Below are 23,255 nucleotides of genomic sequence, written 5' to 3'. Positions count from 1 at the left end.
TTAACTTCATTCTCAGTCTGCGTTGTTATTATTTCATCTTTTTTGTTTTGTATTTGCTTTCTCTCTCTTTTTTGTTTTGTTTTTGTTTCAGTCACTTTTTTTATATTCTCCTTTTTCCTTCATTTCTCATATCCTTCTCTTCTTCTACCCTTTTCTAGTTTCCCTTTTTCGTCTTCTCTTCTTCTCTCCTTCACCCCTACCTTCCTTCGTGTCTTCCTCCCTCTTTCCACCGAGCCATTCCTTTGTTCTTTCTCCTATTCTCTCCTTTATTCTCTTTTCCTTGCATCTTCTTTCATTGCTCTTCTTCTACCCTTTTCTAGTTATCCTTTTTCGTCTTCTCTTCTTCTCTCCTTCACCCCTACCTTCCTTCGTGTCTTCCTCCCTCTTTCCACCGAGCCATTCCTTCGTTCTTTCTCCTATTCTCTCCTTTATTCTCTTTTCTTTGCATCCTTCCTTTCTCCCTCACCTGATCTTCATCCATCCATCCACGCCACCCATCCTTCATCCCTTTATCCCTCTCTCCCATTTATTTTCCCTCCACTTTTCTCCCTTTCTATATTCCTTCCTCATTTCGTCCCCTCCAGACTCCCATTCGATACCATCTTCCTCATTCTTTTTCCTATCCTCACTCACTTCCATTCCTTCACCTTTCCGTTACTTTCTTCCCTTCCTCTTTCCCTTCCTGCTTCAAACTTATTCTCCCATCTTCCTTATCCTTCTTCATATTCCTTTCATCCATTTCTTCAGTCCCTCTTTACTTCCTTATCCTTCTTCCATCCTTCACTCCTTCATTACTTCCCTTCGCTCCCTTCGTCCCTTCCTGCCTCACACGGGCGCTCCAGAATTAATGTCCGTCTCGCCACGAAAGGTTACAGGGGCATTTTCTTAACCCCGGTCATGATGGAAGCTTTGGAGCACTAATCAGGCGTGTTGTTGCCGGCTGCGAGGCGCGTCGGGCCAGGAAGGGAAGGAAGAGGAGCAGGAGGAGCAGGGTGAGGCGCCGGAAGAGGATGGGGCAGAGCAGGACGAGGAGAAGGATAAATATGAGAAATGGTAGCGGCAGTAAAGCATGTCGGGGAAGAATATGAAGGATAATGAGCAAGCAGGAGGAGAAGAAGGAGGAGGAGGAGCAGGTGGTGGTGAAGGAGAAGTCGAAAAATGGATTAGAGGAAGAAAAAGGATAAATCATAAAGAGATAAAGGGTTACGTGGAGATAGCAACAAGAAGAAACGAGAGAAGAGAGCGAAGGATGCTGGTGTAATTAGGGCATATGCAGGAGGAGGAGGAGGAGGAGGAGGAGGAGGAGGAGGAAAGATGAAGATTTAAGAGTGAGGTGGCGGAGGTAACAAAGCTTATCATTAATTTTTCATCATCTTTTATCATAATTATCCTTATCATCGTCGTCATTAAGCGAATCCTTCCTTTGAGAAACACGAGAGGGAAATAGAAGGGAAAAATGAGAGTGAGTAATTATAGCGCGCTGATGATTAAAGAAACTATTAATTACTAAGATAAAAGAAATCCAGCAAAATTTAAAACTACCAGAACTTTTTTTATCATCTAAGCGGATCACACACCCCTCCCTCCGCCCTAAAAAGAACACAGACACAATTACTATCGCGATAACACATTTTAGAAAGCGCTGTAAACGTTTCAACTCCTGACGCCGCCCCCCTTCCAAAAAAAAAATGGGAAACGAGAGAAAAAAATGTCGAACGAAGTAAAACTCTTAAATTTGTTGTCAGCGTCGCCCTTCCGGTCAGTTCGGCGCCCTGCAGCTTTTTATCGACCTCCACACCGTTTTGCCCTCAAGCCCTCGTTCCCTCGCGAAGAAAAAGATGATCAGAGGCAAGGAAGAAAAACTGATGGTGATGAGAACTGGCAACCATGACCACCGGTAATACCACCACCACCACCACCACCACCATGACCACCGTTAATACCACCTACACCACCACCACCACCACCACCACCACTAAAAACAACACTGTCACCACCATAACTTGCCACCATCATCACTAACCCACTATCATCACCACAGAGCCGTCACTATCACCACCATCACGACCACCACCACCAATACAATCACCACCATCACTGGCCGTCACCACTACCACCAGACAGGACCAACATCACCCCCAACAACATACACCACAATGACCACCACCACCATCCCGAGATATCAACATCATCACCACTTTTCTCAACACCACCACCATATTCATAACAACCACCACCACCGCCACCACCTCTGCCACCACCATCACCCAGGCCGGTCAAACACACACCCTCCCAGCTGCTCGCCATTTAAAAGTTGTTCATTCACACGCACCTGGTCACGCTTGCATCCTGGACCTGACGCGGCCCAAACGAAATCCCTCTCTGATCACCGCCACACAGCCAGCTTCGCCCTGCCCTACCGAAATGAGAGCAGAAAATCGCCCAGCCAGCCAGCCAGTCGACCGGCCAACCAGCCAGCCAATAAACACCAGCCAGCCAGCAAGTCAGCCATCCAGTCGCCCACTCACTAAGCCAGCCAGCCAGAGACCAGTTTATTCAGTCAGTCAGCGAGCCAACCAGTCACCCAACCAATCGCCAGCCCACCCCTCCTTTACCCACTAGGCGTGAATTCTTCCGGCCCACTGGCTACCCGGGGACAGCCTAGAGAATCAAGCCCGGTACTGACGTCGAAGGATTTCCTGGCTCGCTAGACTGACTAAAAACAGGTCAACCCGTTGCAGCTTTCAACACACACACACACACACACACACACACGCCCGTCCTTCCTGACACCTCTGCAATAACACGGCTCTGAGGAAAGGCTGGAAGCGTGATTCACTCCTACTCCTTTGTGATGCTGAAGAAGGGATTAAACGAGCGCTCCATCCGGCTGCAGGAAACGAAGGACGGACGTGTGTGTGTGTGTGTGTGTGTGTGTGTGTGTGTGTGTGTGTGTGTGTGTGTGTGTGTGTGTGTGTGTGTGTGTCTCTCTCTCTCTCTCTCTCTCTCTCTCTCTCTCTCTCTCTCTCTCTCTCTCTCTGCATATATATAATTAGTAGGTGTCTCCAGGTATATATGTGCGAGTTCTCTCCTGAGATATACAACACCGTGTGTGTGTGTGTGTGTGTGTGTGTGTGTGTGTGTGTGTGTGTGTGTGTGTGTGTGTGTGTGTGTGTGTGTGTGTGTGTGTGCACCCAAGCGTGTGAGCGTGAATGTATGCCAGGGAAGCGGGAAGGCATAAGCATACGTCGCATACAGGATGATTAAGAAGCGGAGAATGAGGAGGAGGAGGAGGAGGACGAGGACGAGGAGGAAGAGCAGACGACAACACAACACAGAAATATGGAGTGCATGTCGGCTCAAAACAAGGCTTTCCGGTTTAGATATTTCCCCTATGTTCGTTTGTCTCTTAACCCACCTACAGAGATGATTCAAGCACTTGCTATCCGTACGTACAGGAAGGTTTATTTAACTACTGGAGCGACAAAGTAATGACCAATTTTAGCAGGAAGGTTGTTCCATTAACGGATGACTTGGTCTGAGAAAAAATAAATTCTGCCGATGTCAAGTATAGCTACCCCATCGTCTCGACTGAATCGGTAGACTGCAATTTCTAATGAAGAAGAAGAACAAGAACAAGAACAAGAACAAGAAGAACAAGAAGGAGAAGAAGAAGGAGACGAAGCCGAAGACGAAGAAGAAGAATGAAAGAAGAAAGAAAGAAAAAGGAAAAAAAAGGAAAAGAAAAACACGGGAAGGAAGGGTGTTGGATGCTGGTAATGGTGGTAGAGAGAAATGAAGACGCGAAAGGCGGAGGAGAATATTAACCAACATGTAAGAAAGGAACTACGCTGAAGGAGGAGGAGGAGGAGGAGGAAGAAGAAGAAAGATGAAGGAGGCAGAAGATGAGGGAAACACACACACACACACACACACACACACACACACACACACACACACACACACACACACACACACGTGGCAAAAATGGAATCGACGCCCGGAGAGACTCATGACGTAGGCGCTGATGTAGGGGCTGACGGGCCGGGAACTTGGGGCTGAGAATCTCATTAGTGGGTGTCCAAAGGCGTAATTAACCAACAGAGAAGAGGACAGGTGCGGGACGGGAAGGGGAAGAGGAGGAGAACGGGAGGGCGGAAGGGAAGGGGAATGAAGAGATGGGAAGTGACGACGAAGTGAAAGGGTAGAGGTGGAAGACATGGGCTGGGGTGTGGCAATATGAGCAGTAATGGAACGGAAAGAGATGGAATGGGGTGGATTAGACGATAGAGGGAAACAAAGAGAGGCAGATGGGAGGAGGAATAGATGAAGGAGTGGCTTGTGCGTGGAATGGATAGGAGACGAGGTGGCGGTGGAGGTGGAGAGATGGATTTGGGAATTGAGTAATGGGATAGGATGAGACAAAGGGATAGATTAAGAATAAATAAAAGTGGAATGGTGGAGAGAAGAGAATGATTGTTGCTGAATGGAATAGGTGGATCAAGACGAGGTGGGAGACGAGATAGGAAGGCGGAAGGAGTGGAATGGAATGGAATAGGAATGAGGGAGGAGACAATGAAGGCGATGGAAAGAAGAGTTGAGACGATTGCAATATGGAATAGAGAGTTAAAGGAGTGGAACGTGATGGGAAAGGATGGGAAAATGACAGCAAAGGTGGATGGAACAAGGAGTGGATGGCTGGTGCATAAAACAGTGCAAGAGAGATATGGAAGTGATCAGAGGAAACGAGGAGGTGAAGGAGAAAGAAAAGTAGTAAAGGCGAGGCTTGGTAACGTTGTCAGGCGGGTAGAAGTAAGGCGGGGGGGCGGCCGTGGCACAAAGGGAGACACAAATGGCTTATATGTGAACGCGTATGAGTTTCACTTTTCTTATTCCCTGCCGTTTTAAAGGTGAGTTGCCAGCATGTGCCTCAAAATGGTCTCAAGCTGCAAGGTCTCGAACAGTGATTTTACATGAAAAAAACGTACATGAGTTGGAACTACGTACATACAGAATCCCATGAACTGTTGAGACGAGAGAAAAAAGAGAGCCTTAGGATGACCAACTTACTTTGAAATTATATATGAAATAATAAAACTTCAACTGTCACCCCCTTTGCCTGGAGTTTATTATACATTCCATGTGTTATTTCAACAAACTGAGTTTAAAGGTGACAACACTGGCGTTCACGGCACACACCACACTCAGACAAACAGTCACACATGTGCCCACGCTTTCCTTCATACACATTGTTTTCTCGACCCCTGCTCTCTGTTGCCGCGGCTACTAACCTTCCCCACTACAACATAGCAAGAAGGAAGGATGCTGCAGTTGGACAGAGTGAAATTGTAAAGGAATCCGCTGGTTTATTTTTTATTTTTTCAGATAACAGCGGCGGAGAATCAGATTCGGCGCGGCGTGGCCCTTCCTCGTTGTCCGTCCCCAGCGCTGTTGTTGCTCCTGCCTCATGGCCGCCACCACCACCACACCCTTCCACTTTGATAACTAAAGATATGAAATGATCCAATATATTTAGAAATCTCTTTCAACCAGAGAAAGTGATGTTTAGAGAAAAAAAAAGCACATAGACCTATAATATCTGCAGAGAACGTTGCATCTACTAAGTAGCAACAGTCCCTCGTCAAATATACCCGGCGCTCTTAAAAGAAGAAAAGCTGCTGGAAAGGTTTGAAACTACAGCTGGCCGCAAGCCATTTAAGACACCATCACTGATGTGTGTACGGCACCACAGCAAAGTTTTCACCGTCACCAAAATCAGCCTAACAGGAGCCGCCTTGGCGTTGTAATATGTGTTGCATTTAGAATGAAAATTATAATTGTAGAGATGGAATCAAATCTCCGACAGAGTAATACTTGTGATTATTACAAAACCCTATTTTTTCATGACTGAAAGATATTGGTACACTCTGTTCTTCTAAAGCTTTGGGTAAATTGTAAAACGTTGCCTACCAGAGATGGGGCTAAACTTTGTGTACGGAATATTTTTTTTTTGTGACTATAAGTTTAGCATTCTGTATAAACTCTTGCGAAAAATTCCTTGCTTTACTACGTCAGAAGATCACAGACGATAAACTGCCTACATGACCAAGTCTCTATGAGGCGACAGCAGGAAGCTTTTTGAATGAAACGGGTTTTTTTTTCTTTCTTGGAGAATTAAAAAAAAAAAATATTTCCATCATGAAATTTGTACAGGAACATAAATTCATAAGTAGATGAAATATTAAAAGAATATTACCCAGAGGAAGAGCCAAAAATAAAGGAAACGAAAATACCATCCCAGCACTGCCTTAAGAACCAAGAAATGGGACTGATAATCTAAACTATTGAAAACAATGCAACGGAAGGAGTAAGCTGGATCAGAAGCAAACACATCAACATCACGCAGCTCAGGTATGATGTCAAGGCGATCAACCAACCACCGTGACGACGCGTCCCCCGCACCTGGGCAAGTGTCCGTTAATTACCAGAGAGAAACGCGAGACGCCCTGGCCGGCAGCGGCGGGCGGCACGTCAGGCGGTGACGGGCCCGCCAAGGCACTAATTACCGGCCGATGAGTGGCTCCTGATTGCTGAGGGGACGGGCACTTCACCACGAAGGGACGTTAATGCTTCTTATATATATATGAGAAAACGGAAACGGGGAAACTCATTCTCTTCTTGCAGTTTTCCCGCACACAGCGTTGTGAATGAAATGAGGAGCAATTTGAAACGGAAAAATTGGAGAAAATATCAAAAGAGCGAAGAAAAATGCGAATAAACATTGAGGCAAGGACAGGACTGCCTATGAAAAAATAAAGCAAAGGATAATAGAAAGAAAGACTTTATCAAACTCAAGAATAAGAGAAACTACCATGAGAAGAAAGGAAAGAAAACAATGGAAAAGGAACGAACAGAGACAAATCAAGATGGACTGTGAAGGACCGATGAGGCGCACTAATGAGAACAGCATCAGGTAAAAAGAGAGAGAGAGAGAGAGAGAGAGAGAGAGAGAGAGAGAGAGAGAGAGAGAGAGAGAGAGAGAGAGAGAGAGAGTTACGACTGACCAAACAGCCGCAAAACAACACCGCACAACACTGAGGGTCACATTTAACACGGAGAACCTCGGCGGCGTCTGGTTCAGCGGAGGAAATAATCATCAAACCTCCATTTCCTTCCCCACAACTCGGAGGGAGAGAAAAGGACGGAAGGGAGGAACGAAGATGGGTAGGAATGAAGGTTGAGGAAGATGGGGGAGAGAAAGGGATGGAAGAAACCGTGGAGTGAATGAAGGTAAAGAAAGAAGGAAGGAGCAAGAGGGAAAGTCTAAGAGGAAAGAATGGGAGAGGAAGAGAAGGAGAAGGGAAAGGAAAGTGAAAATGGAAGATGCTGGTGGTAGATGGAACGAAGTATAGAAAGAAGGGTTGGAAAGAAGGAAGGAAGGCACGGAAGCGACCAAGAAAAGCGAGATATATGGAAGATGGAAGTGAGGAACCCAAGGAAGCAAACAGGAGGAATGAGAAGGGAGGAGGAAGGAGAGACAAGAGAGACGAAGGTGTAAGAGCAAGATGCAAGCGAAGAATGAAAGGAAAGACGGAGGCTTCGGAAGAGAAAAAAATATGGAAGACAGGAAGAGGAGAAACATCAAGAGGGAAAGATATAAGGAAGGGATTGTGGGAAGGAAGAAGGTTTGGATTGGAGAAAGGAACAGGAGGAAGAATGTAAAAGGGAACAGGAGGGAGAAAGGAAAAGGAGACAGGAGGGAGAATGGAAAAGGGTAGAGAAGGAAGAATGGAAAAGGGGACAGGAGGGATAAAGGAAAAGTTAACAGAAGTAAGAAAAGAGCAAAAGGGAGAAAGGAATAGAGCAGGAAGGAGAAAGGAAGAAAAATACGAATCCCATTGCAAAAAAAAGATGGGAGGAAGGAATTAAGGAAAGAAAGAGTCAGACGAAGAAAGGAACAAAGGAAAGAAATGGAAGAAGGGAAGGACAAAGACAGATACAGAAAGAAGCGAGGGATGGAGAGTAAAGGATTCTGGATAAGAGGAAAGTATAGAAGGGGAAAATAGAGGAAGGAGATTGAAAAGGATAGTGGCGAGCCCTTCCCATTACAACCCAAAGAACCCAACCCAAGGCCACGCCACCTCCAGGATGCCCGGCCAGGCCCTTCATCCCCCTAATTATCTGGCCGGAAGAGAGCGAAGAGAACCTATTGAGGGAGAAGGAGAGGAGAGGAAAGATGCTCCCGACGTCTTTCTGAGTTCGCGTCCTGGTGAGGTGTGGGAAGGGATGTGAAGAGAAGTGGTGGTCTCCTATGGTTAAGAAAGACGGAAAAATCGTAGAGTAGTAATAGAATTTGGCCTTTTTGATCACTACTATTAACTCTTGTGAAGTGAGGCCCGTGATTTGGTGGTGCGTAGAGAGACGTGGAGTTGAAGTGAAGTGGTGGTGGAGGCGGTGGTGATGGTTGTGGTGGAGGCGGTGGAAGTTATTATTGGCACCGTCACAGCCCCAACTACAACCAACTCGTTCCGCACCGTTATTCAAATCAAGGTCCGTCTGTCCGTCTGTCCGTCCAAGCCTTCCATTCATCCACTCAAACGCAAACTTCCGGTCACAAACAAAGGCGGGTCTTCAGCAAGAGACGGACACACAAACACTAAGTCAAGAGGGATAGATAGACAGACAGATAGATAGATAGATAGACAGATAGAGCGAGAGAGCTAGAGAGAGATTCAAGCCATAAGTGACCGTCGAAGGATGGCCCAACTTGAGTTTGAGTAATTTGCTATGGGATGGTTGAAGTTCTGATCCCAAGTTGGACAAAGTTGAAGCCTCCATCGACGGGAAGAGGAGAGAAGTGAAGGGTCCGCGTGGAAGATGGTCTAACGTCTTGCCTCCATCCTCCAACCTTACTAAAACTTGATCCTCCGTGACTACTAAAGGGAAGGGTAAGCATACTGTTTTTGTAGTAGTAGTAGTAGTAGTAGTAGTAGTAGTTGTAGTAGTAGTCGTAGTGAGGTAGAGGGGGTACGAAAGACACAATAAAGTCTTTCAAATAATGCTTAAATTGGAATCCATTATCCTTGTGTGGCGCAACTTATAGAAGCCGGGCATCAGAACCCTAGCCATTGAAGGTCTTGTCATATAAATCCTAAGCAACGCGTATGATTACACATTAAAAACTATATCGGGATAACAAAGGTTGGTATTAAAAGACACTATCGCTTCTCACATTAATAATTTCTAAAGGGGGTCAGTCGAGTTCTAATGAGTGTTTCTTTGGGTTCATGGTACAGAGGAAGGGTCAAACTAACACCAGGGTCATAAAACTACTCCTGGAAATGCCCACAACTCCTATGAAAGCCTTGCCAAATATGTGTTCTTGTTATATGACCCAAAGTCACTAAGTAAAACACACAAAAGTAAAAACACACCAAACAGCACCGACACATTCATCTTCGGATCTGTGCGCCTTTCATTCCTTACCCCACCTGTCTCTTATCCCTACAACCGATGAATTACGACCGAGCACGCGAACACACACAACTCACGATGACAGATTTATCCTCACCACGCAGCTAAACTATAAAAATGATACCCACGACAGCTGTAATTATGGGCCCCTCCTATATATCAAAAATTTCCAAAAACGATACTAATAAATCACTGCCCTTAATGTAACTTAGAAGCCTGATTATCCGCACACACACACACACACACACACACACACACACACACACACACACACACACACACATTCAGGGTTACAAATAGCACTTCGTATGTCCTTTCTGAACACTCCCACTCTTCCACTCCTTTCATTACATTCACTTTACATCAATCAGCCCTCCTCCCACTCCTATTCCAATACAGACAACCTCCAATGATATTTAGAAACTCCTCCACCTTTTAAAACGACTAATACTTCTAATAGACTCCAATTTCCTATTCGATTCTCCTCTAAATTCGCTTGTCAGGTTCCAGTTCTCTTGTGTCACCCTCCACTCTCCGTCAGATCCCTCTCTTCCTCTTTACCACTCCCTAAAGGGCTTACACGCCTTGCTCTAATGCGGAATACGCTTTCAGTCTTTCCTAAGTCCTTCTTAAAGCCGATTTGGTTCCTCTCTTCACAACTCCAGTTCACATTACAACCTACTTAGTCCCGTCTCTGGCATACTCTCCTCCTTTCGATCTTACTCAAATACTTACTTCCTCACTAAACAAACGTCTCCTCTGACCTCGCAAGAGTGCATCAGCTTACATCTCTGCGGCCCCTTCTTTCTCTCTCCCTTTCCATTCCATTTCAAACTTCCCAGTTCATATTACAAGCTACTTATTCTCGTTTGGTAATCTTCTTTGCATCTTCTCCTCCTTTCGATCTTACTCAATACTTCTTCACTAAACAAACGTCTCCTCTGACCTCGCAAGAGTGCATCAGGTTACCTCTCTTCGCCCCCTTTTTCTTTCTCTCTCTCCCCTTTCATTCCATTTCCTTCTTCCCATCACACTTCTTGGCCGATGTTGGGACTCTTTTTACAGCTCCATCCCACATTCACAACCTTCTTATTCCCATTTGGTTCTCTCCTCAGGCAACTTCCTTCCATCACAAAGACGAAAAACAGCCAATAAACAGACCATACACAGATGTCTTCCCTCACCTCTCCGTAGTACGCTAGATTGCCTCTGCCTCTCCCAACCCGTCCCCTCTATTCTCTCCCTCCCTCTCTCCCTTCCATTTCCCTCTTCCCATCGCCTCGAGTCGACGTTCTACAAGGCCCGGCAACACTTCCTCGCTCCGGGAGTTCGATGGCAGGAGATTTGAGGTCCCAATACAAGGGGCGTAGAAAAGCAGGTCCCGAGTTTCCCAGGCTTTCAATACCGCCGCGCCCTCGCTTCCTATAGTGTCGGGAGGAGGTAAGGAAGGTGGGTGGGTTGTGTGTGAGGAAGGGAGGTATATGTGTGTGGCTGGGTATGTATGTGTGTGGGGGGGGATAGGTTGTGTGTGTGAGGGGAGGATGGGTTGTGTGTGTGTGTGTGTGTGTGTGTGTGTGTGTGTGTGTGTGTGTGTGTGTGTGTGTGTGTGGGTGGGTGTGAGAGAGAGAGAGAGAGAGAGAGAGAGAGAGAGAGAGAGAGAGAGAGAGAGAGAGAGAGAGAGAGAGAGAGAGAGAGAGAGAGAGAGAGAGAGAGAGAGAGAGAGAGAGAGAGAGAGAGAGAGGTGGGTGGGTAGGTAAGGAGGAAGGGAGACAGGTAGGCGGGCAGGTAAGGAGGGAGGAAGGTATAGAGGAAGATATATCGTGCGCATATCCTTTTACTTTGTCTAGGAACGCCAAAAAGTTCGACAAAATATAGCCTCTTGGAAGGGAACGAGAAAGTAAGGGAAGAAAAGTGAGAAGGAAGGAAGGAACAAGGCTGGAGGAGGAGGGGGCAGAGGAAGTGGGAGAAGAGGAAACACGATGAAGGGAGAGGAAGGAGGGAGGTAAGAAGAGAGAATAAATGAAGAGAAGCAAGACTGAAAGAAGAGAAGAATGGGAAAATGAGAAAAAGATGAAAGGAAGAAAAGAAGCAGGGAGGAGAAGGGAAGAAGAGAAAACACGATAAAGGGAGAGGAAGGAGAATGGTAGGGAGAGAGAATAAATCAAAAAGAGGAAGAATGAACGAGGAAAAGAATCAATATACGAGGAAAGATGAAATGAAGAAGAAAACCAAGGAAGAATGAATAAGATGGAGAGAAGAAACACAAAGAAAGGAAAGCAAATAACCAAAAGAGAAAATATATTAACTGTCGCAAGGCAAAATAAAGAGGAGGTGGAAGAGGGAGAAAACGAGGAAAGATGAAAGGAAAAAAGAGAAGCAAGGAGGAATAAACAAGATGGAGGGAGGAAAAAAATAAGAAAAATGAGGAGAACCAAGGAGGAATAGAGAAGATGGAGAGAGAAGAAAAAAGAAAAGAAAAGAAAAATGAGGAGAAAACGAAGAGAAAAAACATATCAACTAGACTAAGGCAAAATTGAAGAGAAATAAACAGAGAGAGAGAGAGAGAGAGAGAGAGAGAGAGAGAGAGACGAAGGACGGATAGTAGAAGGGAACGAACGAGAAAGGGGACAAAAAAAATTCTCTGTTTACACTGGACGCTTTTTATAACTCCCGTCTGTAGTACGTCTCTCTCTCTCTCTCTCTCTCTCTCTCTCTTGTTAGGCATACGTAGTTTCCCTAACGAATGCACTTCCGGCCGATAACTTTTACGGTGTAGTTCAACGCGGCCTCAACTTCAGGAGAACTCTCACCAAAAGAGGAGCCGAGACTTGTATCTTGGCTCTTCCCTTCCTGTTTCCCGAGTTACTGCGCTTACGAAAGAAACTGAGGGAGGAAATTGAGCTGTTTGTGGGGGCGAAACAGAATCAACATATTATCAACGGGACGAATTACTCATATAAATTATTTTCCACAGAACGAGTTACTCAGGTTTATAAATGGATGCATGGCTATATTTGCCTAAACAGACCATCATAATCAGTCTTTTAAATAGAACACAAAAAACATCGTAGGAAAGAGAGAGAGAGAGAGAGAGAGAGAGAGAGAGAGAGAGAGAGAGAGAGAGAGAGAGAGAGAGAGAGAGAGAGAGAGAGAGAGAGAGAGAGAGAGAGAGAGAGAGAGAGAGAGAGAGAGAGAGAGAAAATCAAAACATCCGAGCTCTTTTTTCCCCTCGAAGGTCAAAGGCTGTTATCTGGTGGACGGTAAAAGGGAACAAATATCTATAACGTCCATTTTTCACGCCCGGGACGGAAATACCTTTGTGAGAATAGGGGGAAAGGTGATGATGATGATGATGATGGAGTGTTGGTGGTGATGGTGATAGAAATAATGGTAACGATGGGAAGTAGTAGATGGTAGTGATTATGAAAGATGGTGATGGTGATGGTGAGGGTGGTGAGGGTGATTGTGAATGGGATATCTTTTTACAGCTTATTATCCGTTAATGGCAAAAAAACAACAATAGGAAAAAAAATCAGAAATAAAATAAAGGAAAAAGAAAAAAAGAAAATGCGTTCCCAGTCGAACAAATTGTGAAGGTGATGAGAAAGTGATGATAGAGAAGTAAGGGATGGTGACTCGCTTGTGCTGATGGTGACGATAATGACAGAAAAAAAGGACGATGGCGATTATAGTGAAAAAAAGTGATAGTGATTATGGTGTGAATTGGTGGTGATGAAGGTGAAAGTGACGATTCTGATGGTGATGGAGGAAGGTGTTGATGATGGTAGTGAAATCAGGGGAAAAGGAGGAGGATGCGGAGGAGGATGCAGAGGAGGAGGAAGAGGACAAGGAGGAAGAGGACAAGAAGGAGGAGGAAGAGGAGGTTGAGGACGAGGAGGAAGAGGAGGAGGACGAGGAGGTTGAGGACGAGGAGGAAGAGGAGGAAGAGGACGAGGAGGAGGAGGACAAGGAGGAAGAGGACAAGGAGGAAGAGGACAAGGAGGAGGAGAACAAGGAGGAAGAGGACAAGGAGGACAAGGAGGAAGAGGACGAGGAGGAGGAGGAGGAGGAGGAGGAGGCAACAATGAAACGTTAGCGATGGAGGGACGTAAATGGGAGAGAGAATATGGATGTGGACAGGTGTAAAGTGGAGGTGGGAAGAGGAGGAGGAGGAGGAGGAGGAGGAGGAGGAGGAAGTAGTGAACAGACTGATTGATGTCGGCGTGTCGGGTAATCAATGGAATAGGGGAGGCGCATCCGACCTGTCAACGCCACCATCAACGTGACCATCAATTCCCGGCGTGTCAGAGGCGCCGCGGCCGTCTGCTTACCTTCCAGGGGTGAAAAACGTTCCGTCTGCTCTCAGGGTCGTCTTTAACCTGGTAGCAGCGACGGGGCAAATTTGTGGCTTTACCGTGTAGCAGCGACGGGCCAAATTTATGGCTTTACCGTGTAGCAGCGACGGGCCAAATTTGTGGCTTTACCGTGTAGCAGCAACGGGCCAAATTTGTGGCTTTACCGTGTAGCAGCGACGGGCCAAATTTGTGGCTTTACCGTGTAGCAGCGACGGGCCAAATTTGTGGCTTTACCGTGTAGCAGCGACGGGCCAAATTTGTGGCTTTACCGTGCAGCAGCAACGGGCCAAATTTGTGGCTTTACCGTGTAGCAGCGACGGGCCAAATTTGTGGCTTTACCGTGTAGCAGCGACGGGCCAAATTTGTGGCCTTACCGTGTAGCAGCGACGGGCCAAATTTATGGCTTTACCGTGTGGCAGCGACGGGCCAAATTTGTGGCTTTACCGTGTAGCAGCAACGGGCCAAATTTGTGCCATTATTTAAAAACCCCAAAATAGATGATACATAAACTGATCACAAATGCTTTGATATATATTACGAAATGGTTTATGTGAGTGATGATTTTTTTCCTCATTTTTTTCGCTTACAAGGACCATTAAGAAACATGATCCCCGCTGCTACTGGGTTAACTTTTAGGCGCAAAAGCACATATCTGGCAAGGCTTTCGTAGGGGGATAGTTTTATGAGCCCAGGGGTAGTTTGAGGCTTCTTCTGTACCATGAACTTAATAACAAATCACTAGAATCCGATTGGTCTTCATTTTGGCCTTTGGAAATAGTTTCTGTGAGAGGTGGAAGCGTATGATCCTACCTACCTTAATCTTTTAGTCTTATATTCCCTAATCTCTAATCTCACTTTCTAATCCAATCTGGGAGCGGTGGGAAGATTAGGGTAGGGGAGCAGCAGGGTAGTATTAAGAATAATCAATAACATTTTCTTTTTACAAACTCTGAATGACAAAATCTACGTTGCAAGCGAAATTACCATAATCCATAACGAAAGCCATAACCCATACTGGCTATTTTTAATCTTGTTTTCAATTTGCAGCACACCGACCACCGATAAAGAGGTGTGTGTGTAGGGGGGGGGGGAGGGGGGGAAGGCTAGGATCTCACCGGGGAGCAAAGGGGGCGCCAGCATGGAGAGGTTTGGTTACCATTGTTCTAATCTCCCTAATCTCTAATCTTAGTTATCGTCTACGTGAGAGAGAGAGAGAGAGAGAGAGAGAGAGAGAGAGAACACCTAGCTCTTGTTGCCTGTATTCCCTCGACGACGCAGGGAGGCTGTGAGATGTATCCAACAGGCTCCTCTCTCTCTGTCCCTCATCCTGTTCCTTCCTCTCCCTCTCTCTCTTCCTCTTCCTCTGCAGCTTCCTCCTCTCCTCCTCTATCTTTCTTTCTCTCTCCTTATCTTGTTATTTTCCTATTTCTTCTCTTTATCGGTACCCTATCTCTTTTTATTCCTATTTGTCTTTACATTCACCTAACTTTCTTTCTAGCAAACTCTCTTTTCATTCTATTATAATTACTATTACCGTATATTAACTATTTAGCAATCTATTTATCCTGTCATTACTACGATTATCCTATATTTATCTGTTTAGCGATATATCTATTTCTCTCTATCGACCTTTCTCTCTCTCTCTCTCTCTCTCTCTCTCTCTCTCTCTCTCTCTCTCTCTCTCTCTCTCTCATTTAATTATTCTCCATCCATAATAATGTAAAAGCGGAGAGCAACAGGATCACAGGTATTTCAGTGTTCTCCTATTCTTTATCTGAGTACTTTGTTTATCTTTCAAACTTCATCACTTTCATCTAAATTATTTCCCTACAAAACAGTATTATTTTCATTTCTATCTGGCAATATATTTATCTACCAACCTCTCTCTCTCTCTCTCTCTCTCTCTCTCTCTCTTAATTTTTCCCATCACTAAAATTATTAAAGAAGAAAACAACAATACCAGCCCCCTTATATTAGTATTTACATATTTATCTTAACAGCAGTCTATTTTAACTATCAACCTTTATACATTAATTATTCCCCTTAAAAACATTATCAGAGAAGAAACAACACAAACTCAGTTATTTCAATATTCACCTATTTTTCCTATTTACGCTCTATCTATTTATCTAACAACCTTTTTTCTCTGTCTGTCCATCCATTCATCTATTTGTTTACCCTTCAATCTTTGTCTCTCTCCTCTAGTTATTTCACGCCCACAACAATATCAAACCAACACCCACCAAGTTATTTCATTTCTCCACAACGACATACAGTTCGCGGGCGTTAAAGTCTCATTAAGAAGCGTCCATCAGCTACACCGACACTTGCCAAACGCTGCGTCGGTGTGGCCTATGCGACTCCCTGTGTGCGTGTCGATCCCCTAAACCAGAGCAAATGGCCCAGTCTGCTCTGTAATGACATGCAAACGTATGGAAATTATCTGCCTCTCTCTGTCTCAAACTGCCTGCTTGTCTGTCCGGTTGAACGTTTGACTTGCTAAGCTGTCTGTCTGTCTTTTATCTATTTGTCTATCTATCTATCTATCCATCTATCTACCTATTTCTATCTATCTCAATTTATCAATCTCTATCTATATCAAACTATCGAAATATCTATCAGGCTTGTCAATCAAGTTCTGTCCATCTGGTCATCTCTCTCGCTCTCTCTCTCTCTCTCTCTCTCTCTCTCTCTCTCTCTCTCTCTCTCTCTCTCTCTCTCTCATCCGTCACACGCTGCACCCATTCCATCACTTTCTCTTCAATGGACGCATCACACTTTCAACGTTTATTGGCCAGGCTCAAAAAACGTTTATTCCTGCCACGCCGTCGGAAGGAAAAATCGTTACCAACACAGACTCGCTTCCCTGATGACTTGATTTTTGTTCCTCTTCTCTTTTGTTGGCACGAGAGATTCCAAACATTTTAGTGGTGTGTGGTGACGTGTCTGTGTGAGTGTGTGGCTATGTGTCTGTGTGAGTGTGTGGGAAGTGTGTCTGTGTGAGTGTGTGTGTGTGTGTGTGTGTGTGTGTGTGTGTGTGTGTGTGTGTGTGTGTGTGTGTGTGTGTGTGTGTGTGTGTGTGTGTGTGTGTGTGTGTGTGTGTGTGTGTGTGTGTGTGTGTGTGTGTGTGTGTGTGTGTGTGTGTGTGTGTGTGTGTGTCAATCTCCCTGCGTTTGAACGAATGAGACAATTACAGAGACACAGGCACAGAAAAAAACAAATAAAGAGAGAGAGGAAACAAAAAAAGAACACAAAATACACAGACAAACGCGTACAACCACACAAATACAAAAAAAAACCAGGGCAAAAAAATCAGACAAACGGAAGAGAAAAGACAAAACAAACAAAATAAAAACAAACGCAACAAAAACACAACAAAAAAAACACGAACACAAACCACAAAACACCTACACACACACACACACACACACACACACACACGCACGGAGCCAAACCACAAAAGCACGAGGAGGAATAAGACACCATGCAAATATCGCCCACTTACTTACCCAGCGACCAATCATCTTTCACTCCTCCCGCCTCGCTGATTCCCCTCTAGGCGGCCGGGAACACCATTAACGAAGGGAGGAAAGGAGGAGGGAGCACTCGCCTCTCGACTCCCTTTCTCGGCGCTGAGGTCAAGAGGGGATTGCAGCTGACGATGGCGGGAGAGTAGGCGGCGGGAACCTTCAGTCACAGGTCAGACACACGAAACTCTGCAAAGGACGTGGAAAATAATGGATGAGTTTTGTGAGTTGTTTTGTGAATGGTGATCTGTGGAGTGTTTTTTTTTGTGTGTGTGTGTGGTGTGGGTTATGAGTGTGTGTGTTGGTGTGTCTTGTGGTACAGGGAGGAGGAGGAGGACAAGTGAGGGATGGTGGGTGTGGGAGAGAGAGAGTGAGAAAGGGAGAGAGAAAGAAAGAGACAGAGATAGACAGAGAGACGGAGAATGAAAGAGACAGAAAGACAGAGTGAGAGAGGCTTTTGTTTATATTTTTGTGTGTGTGTCAGTCTGTCTGTCTATCTTTTTGTCTACATGTTTACCAGTGTCTGTCAATCTTGCAGACTACTTTTCCTGTCTGTCTGTCTCGTCAACACATCATCCGCGGCCTTCATCAAATTTCATTCTGGTGCAATTCATTTCCTTTTTACATTTTAATTTCTAACCTTTTTTTTTAAACCTGTGAAGTGATGCAGTAATAATTCTCTCTCTCTCTCTCTCTCTCTCTCTCTCTCTCTCTCTCTCTCTCTCTCTCTCTCTCTCTCTCTCTCTCTCTCTCTCCTTCCCTCTCTCCTTCCCTCTATCCATCTATCCTTTCCTCTATCCATCTATCCTTTCCTCTATCCCTCTCTCCATTCCTCTCTCCCTCCTTCCCTCTCTCCTCTCTCCCTCTCTCCCTCTCTCCCTCTCTCCCTCCCTCCCTCCCTCCTTCCCTGTGTGCAAGTGTTGATGGAAAAGGAAATGAAGAATAGCAATCCTCAACCCCCCAAAAAAACATACGCAGTTCAAAACACTACAGAAGGAAGAAAAAAACTACGGAAAATCACACCACATTTGACTACTAAAACCCTGTGAACTGCTATACTATACTCTACTACATACTATACTGCTACATAACTATCTCTCCCACCCTCCTACCTTCTCCTCCTCTCTCTCCACCCAATACTATACCTCTGTTTCCTGTTACTTCTCCCTTTGACCTTTAACTAACGTATGTCCGTGATATTTGTACAATGCTTTTTGCGAATCTGTCTTAACTATGGTGAAGGAGATGATTGTGACTTTGATGATAGCGATGATAACAACACCTCCGCCTCCAACACGACATTCGCTGATACTACCAACGCCTTTAAGTGCCGGCTGCTTTATCTCTACTTAACATGCAAACGTCGAGTCATTAGCATACCCGACGACGCGTTCTCCCTACTAACTCCATCCTCCCGGAGCCGAGGAAAGCAAGGGAAAGGAACATAAAGACGCCTGATGTGTTTAGAGGTCCCGTATCGTTTTTGTAACTTTTCTCCGGCATGATATAGGCTTGGCTACCATTGGGCTCATCATTATCATTATTATTATTATTATTATTATTATTATTATTATTATTATTATTATTATTATTATTATTATTATTATTGTCTTTATCATCGTAAACACGACAAATTGTTATTATACGTAAAAACGACAAATCATCACACTCATCATCGTTAATCATCGTTATTATTGGTCATTATTCATATTCAACGTTATTAACATACTTTATCATCCGGTTTCGTTTGGGATCACTGTCATTTTTATAAGTTTGTCATCATCATCATCATCATCTTCGGTATCGTCATAGTTTTCATTCTTCTTAAAACTGTTACCGTATAGAAATGTCATCATCATCACCTTCAACACTATCACTATACAAACGGTTTCGGTTCCCATTTCCTTCATCTTCACTGTCATCATCATCATCATCTCTTTCAGTATTATAACTATTATCATTATTATCATTTTCATTATCAACACTATCAATATCGCTATAATAACACTTTCGGCTCGCAATCAATGTCATCATTCTCTTTGTCACTATCATTTTCTGCTTCACTATCATCATCTCTTCCAGTATTATAACTATTACCATCATCATCATTTTCATTATCAACACTATCAATATCGCTATAATAACACTTTCGGCTCGCAATCAGTGTCATCATCCTCTTCGTCACCATCATTTTCTGCTTCACAATCATCAAGATCACTATCACTACCAACACCATCGGTCTAATGACGCTTCAGGCTCCCACTCCGTCACACCATCTATACTGTCACCATCATCATCTTCACCATCATTATCACCATCACTCTCACCATCCTTATTTCCGGTTCACACACCAATCAGGGATGCGGGCCACAACTTGAGAAGCAGAAACCATCGATCGGCTCATTAGTGGGAAAAGAATATAAGGAAAAAATGACCTAAATTCGTCAGTATGTATGTTCCACGAAGTCTTGGCTGGGTTTCCTTACTGGGTCTTGGGGGAGGCTTATATTTTTTTTCTTCTGGGCCACATTATGAAGTGCATGGTGTCAGGAAGCCGAAATTAATACACACACACACACACACACACACACACACACACACACACACACACACACACACACATTTTTTGCCGTAGGGAATAGACAGATTGGCGAGGGATGGAAGGAATGAGGGAGGGAGAAAAATGGAAGGGAGTGTGGAGAGAAAAGCAGAATAGAAAGAAAGGAAAAGAAAAAGGAACAAAAACGAGAAAGAGAACAACAAAAAAGAACAAAAAAACAAGAACAAGGGCAAGAAGATATCGAACGAGAACAAGACCAGATGAAAAAAACAAGAACAAAATCGGAACAAGGACAAGAAGAAAGAAAACAAGAACCAAAAAACAAAAATAAGGTCAAAACAAAGTAGCAGAGGGCAAGAAAACAAAAAATAAGGTGTAAAACAGGAAAGAGGGAGAGAGAACAAAGAAGGGGAGAAGGGAGGGAGCGAGGGAGGGAGGGAAGGAGACTGCGATCGTTTACAGTACCCGGATTTAGTGGCAGCTGGAGTGGTCGTATTTATTTCCACGAAGCTTTTACCCTCCACTTTTTTATCCACTTCGCACTTTTTTTCCTCTCTCTCTCTCTCTCTCTCTCTCTCTCTCTCTCTCTCTCTCTCTCTCTCTCTCTCTCTCTCTCTCTCTCTCTCTCTCTCCTCCCTTTTTTCCTCCGTTCCTCCTGCCAGGCCGTACAGTAACCCGGATACAACGAGGCGCTATATACGGCTTGGGAAGTGTCGAAGGAGAGAGAGAGAGAGAGAGAGAGAGAGAGAGAGAGAGAGAGAGAGAGAGAGAGAGAGAGAGAGAGAGAATGGATTGATGGATAGATACATAGCGATATTTAAATAGCTTATAGATATGGATAGATAAATTGAGATAGATAGATAGGTAGATAGATACTTAGACAGATAGTTAGATAGATACATAGATGGAGAGGTAATGATAGATAACTACAGAAAAATAGATAGAGGAATGAGAGAAAAGAGAGTAAAGCATTTAGTAATAGTAGTTTTTATTGACACCTTAACTTAGTAGATAAATATAACTTTATGGAGAAATTTATAACGTTTCCTCTTTCCGCCTCCGCCTTCCCGGAAAACTGTACTACAGAAAAAAAAATCCTTAGCAGTATATAAGTTAAGTATCGCTTACTTGATGAAGCTCTCTCTCTAGCTCTCGCTCTCGCTCTCTCTCTCTCTCTCTCTCTCTCTCTGGTAAAAAAAAAAGTGGAGTTCAATCCTCTTAAGAGTATCCTGTTCTGTTTTCTATATCAAATCGTATCGTGGGTTCCATTACCAAAGTGGACTCATCTAATCCCATGTTTCAGTTAATGAGGAGTTATGTATGAAGTGACGATGTTGATAACGTTAATATGAATGGGTGCCTTACTGTTTTGAATTTTGTTACTTCTGTTTTCTTAATTATTCTCATCAGTAGTAGTAGTAGTAGTATCATTACTTTTATCATTATTATTATTTTTATCATTGTTATTAGTATGAAAGGAAAAGAATGTTAATTAAGTTTAGGAAAAAAGAAAAAAAGAAAAGGAAGACGAAGGAAACTAGGAAGAAATAAAAGAAAAGGCAAAAATAGAATAAGAAAAAAGAAAAAAAAGAACAAAAAACAACAACTTGAAACAAAAGCAAGAAAAATAACGAGAATAGGAACAAAACAGGAACTTCATTACTGATATTACTACTATTACTATTATCAGCATCATTCTTACTACAATTACGACTACCTTATTAACAACACTAGGTTATTATATACGTCTAGCTGAGGAGAGAGTGTCACACCTTCAATATCAATAACAACCAAAAAAATAACCTACCTAAAAAAATCACGCCTGTTACCTTATTAACAACGCTAGGTTATTACGTCTAGCTGAGGAGAAAGTGTCACACCTTCAATATCAATAACAACAACCAAAACAAATAACCTACCTAAAAAAATCACGCCTGTTGTTTTCCTGCCCGATGCCTTTTTTTCCCTTCGTCTTTTCTTCCTCTCTCGCGTTACTTCTTACAATTTCTTATTTCATTCATTTCCTCAACTTTTTCTTCCTCAGTTTTTACACTTTCCTTCTGTTCCTCCCTTGACCTAATTCCTTCTTCTTTTACTTCCATTCATTTACTATCATATTTCTATTCATCCTTCTCTTTCTCTCTTCTTGCTACCTTCCTTAATTCAGCTCTTCATTCTTTATTTCCACCTTTTCCGTCAACTTTCCTCCTCGTCCTGAATTTCTTATGCTCTTCCTTCTGTTTCCTCCCTCTTTCCCTTGCTTTTCTTCCTTCGTTTCTTGATTTACTTTTGCTGTTTATATTTCTCCCCAGCCTTTTCTGTCTCTCTCTCTCTTCTTGGTTTCTTCCTTAATTTAACTCTTCCTTCTTTATTTCCACTCTTTCCTCTAACTTTTTTCTCGTCCTCCATTTCTTCTTTCCTTCTTGTTTTCTTTCATTCGTTTCTTGATATACTTTAATTGTCATATTTCTCCCCAGCCTTTTCTGTCTCTCTCTCTCTTCTTGGTTTCTTCCTTAATTTAACTCTTTCTTCTTTATTTCCACTCCTTCCTCTAATTTTTTTCTCGTCCTTCACTCCTTCCCGCCTTCCTTCTCTTTCTCTTCTTTTTCTCTCATTCCTCTTCCTAGTTTAATTCTCCTCGGTCTTCTCCCTCTCTCTCTCTTTCCCTCCTTAATTCAACTTTTCCTTCTTCATTTCCACGCTTTCCGTTAACTTTTCTTCTCGTCCTTCACTCCTCTCACTCCTTCCGTGTTTCCTCTCTTTCCTTTTTCTTTTACTACTTCTTTACTAATACAATCCTCAGCAAACTTCTCTTCCTTTCTCCTTCCTTTCTTGCTTGTCCTTAATTCAGCCTTTCCTTCTTAATTTGCACGCCTTCATTTAACTTTTCTCCTTGTCCTTCACTCCTTCACACCTTCCTTCCCTCCTCCTCCTCCTCCTCCTCCTCCTCCTCTTCCTTGCTCTCTTTCTTTCTTCATTATCCTCCGCCCCTCGCCTGGGTTTTCCTGTCGCTCATCACTAACACGAAAAAAAAGGATTAAGCAAACTGCGGAGGCAATGTTGCAGGGGAGGAAGGGATGCGGGCGAGGAGATGGTGTGTGTGTGTGTGAGAGAGAGAGAGAGAGAGAGAGAGAGAGAGAGAGAGAGAGAGAGAGAGAGAGAGAGAGAGAGAGAGAGAGAGAGAGAGAGAGATTGCAGACATACACACTTCAATCAACAGGAAGACAGAGACAGGCAGAGAGACAGACAGATAAATGAGACACACACACACACACACACACACACACACACACACACACACACACACACACACACACAAACAAACAAAAAAACAGCGAA

General features: G+C 43.9%; 1 protein-coding gene across 1 annotated transcript in view; it reads right to left on the bottom strand.

Moving 5' to 3' along the window:
* LOC126987604 (head-specific guanylate cyclase-like) overlaps positions 1-23,255 on the bottom strand; it is a 376,569-nt gene that overhangs the window by 265,466 nt on the left and 87,848 nt on the right. The window contains exon 3 of the mRNA XM_050844723.1: positions 17,339-17,545. The gene's annotated coding sequence lies outside the window, so the exon portion shown is untranslated. The remainder of the gene's footprint in view (positions 1-17,338; positions 17,546-23,255) is intronic.

Source organism: Eriocheir sinensis, chromosome 65 (assembly GCF_024679095.1).
Source record: "Eriocheir sinensis breed Jianghai 21 chromosome 65, ASM2467909v1, whole genome shotgun sequence".
NCBI lineage: Eukaryota > Metazoa > Arthropoda > Malacostraca > Decapoda > Varunidae > Eriocheir > Eriocheir sinensis.
Note: the sequence above shows the minus strand (reverse complement) of the source record. Positions and strands in the feature narration are given on the sequence as shown.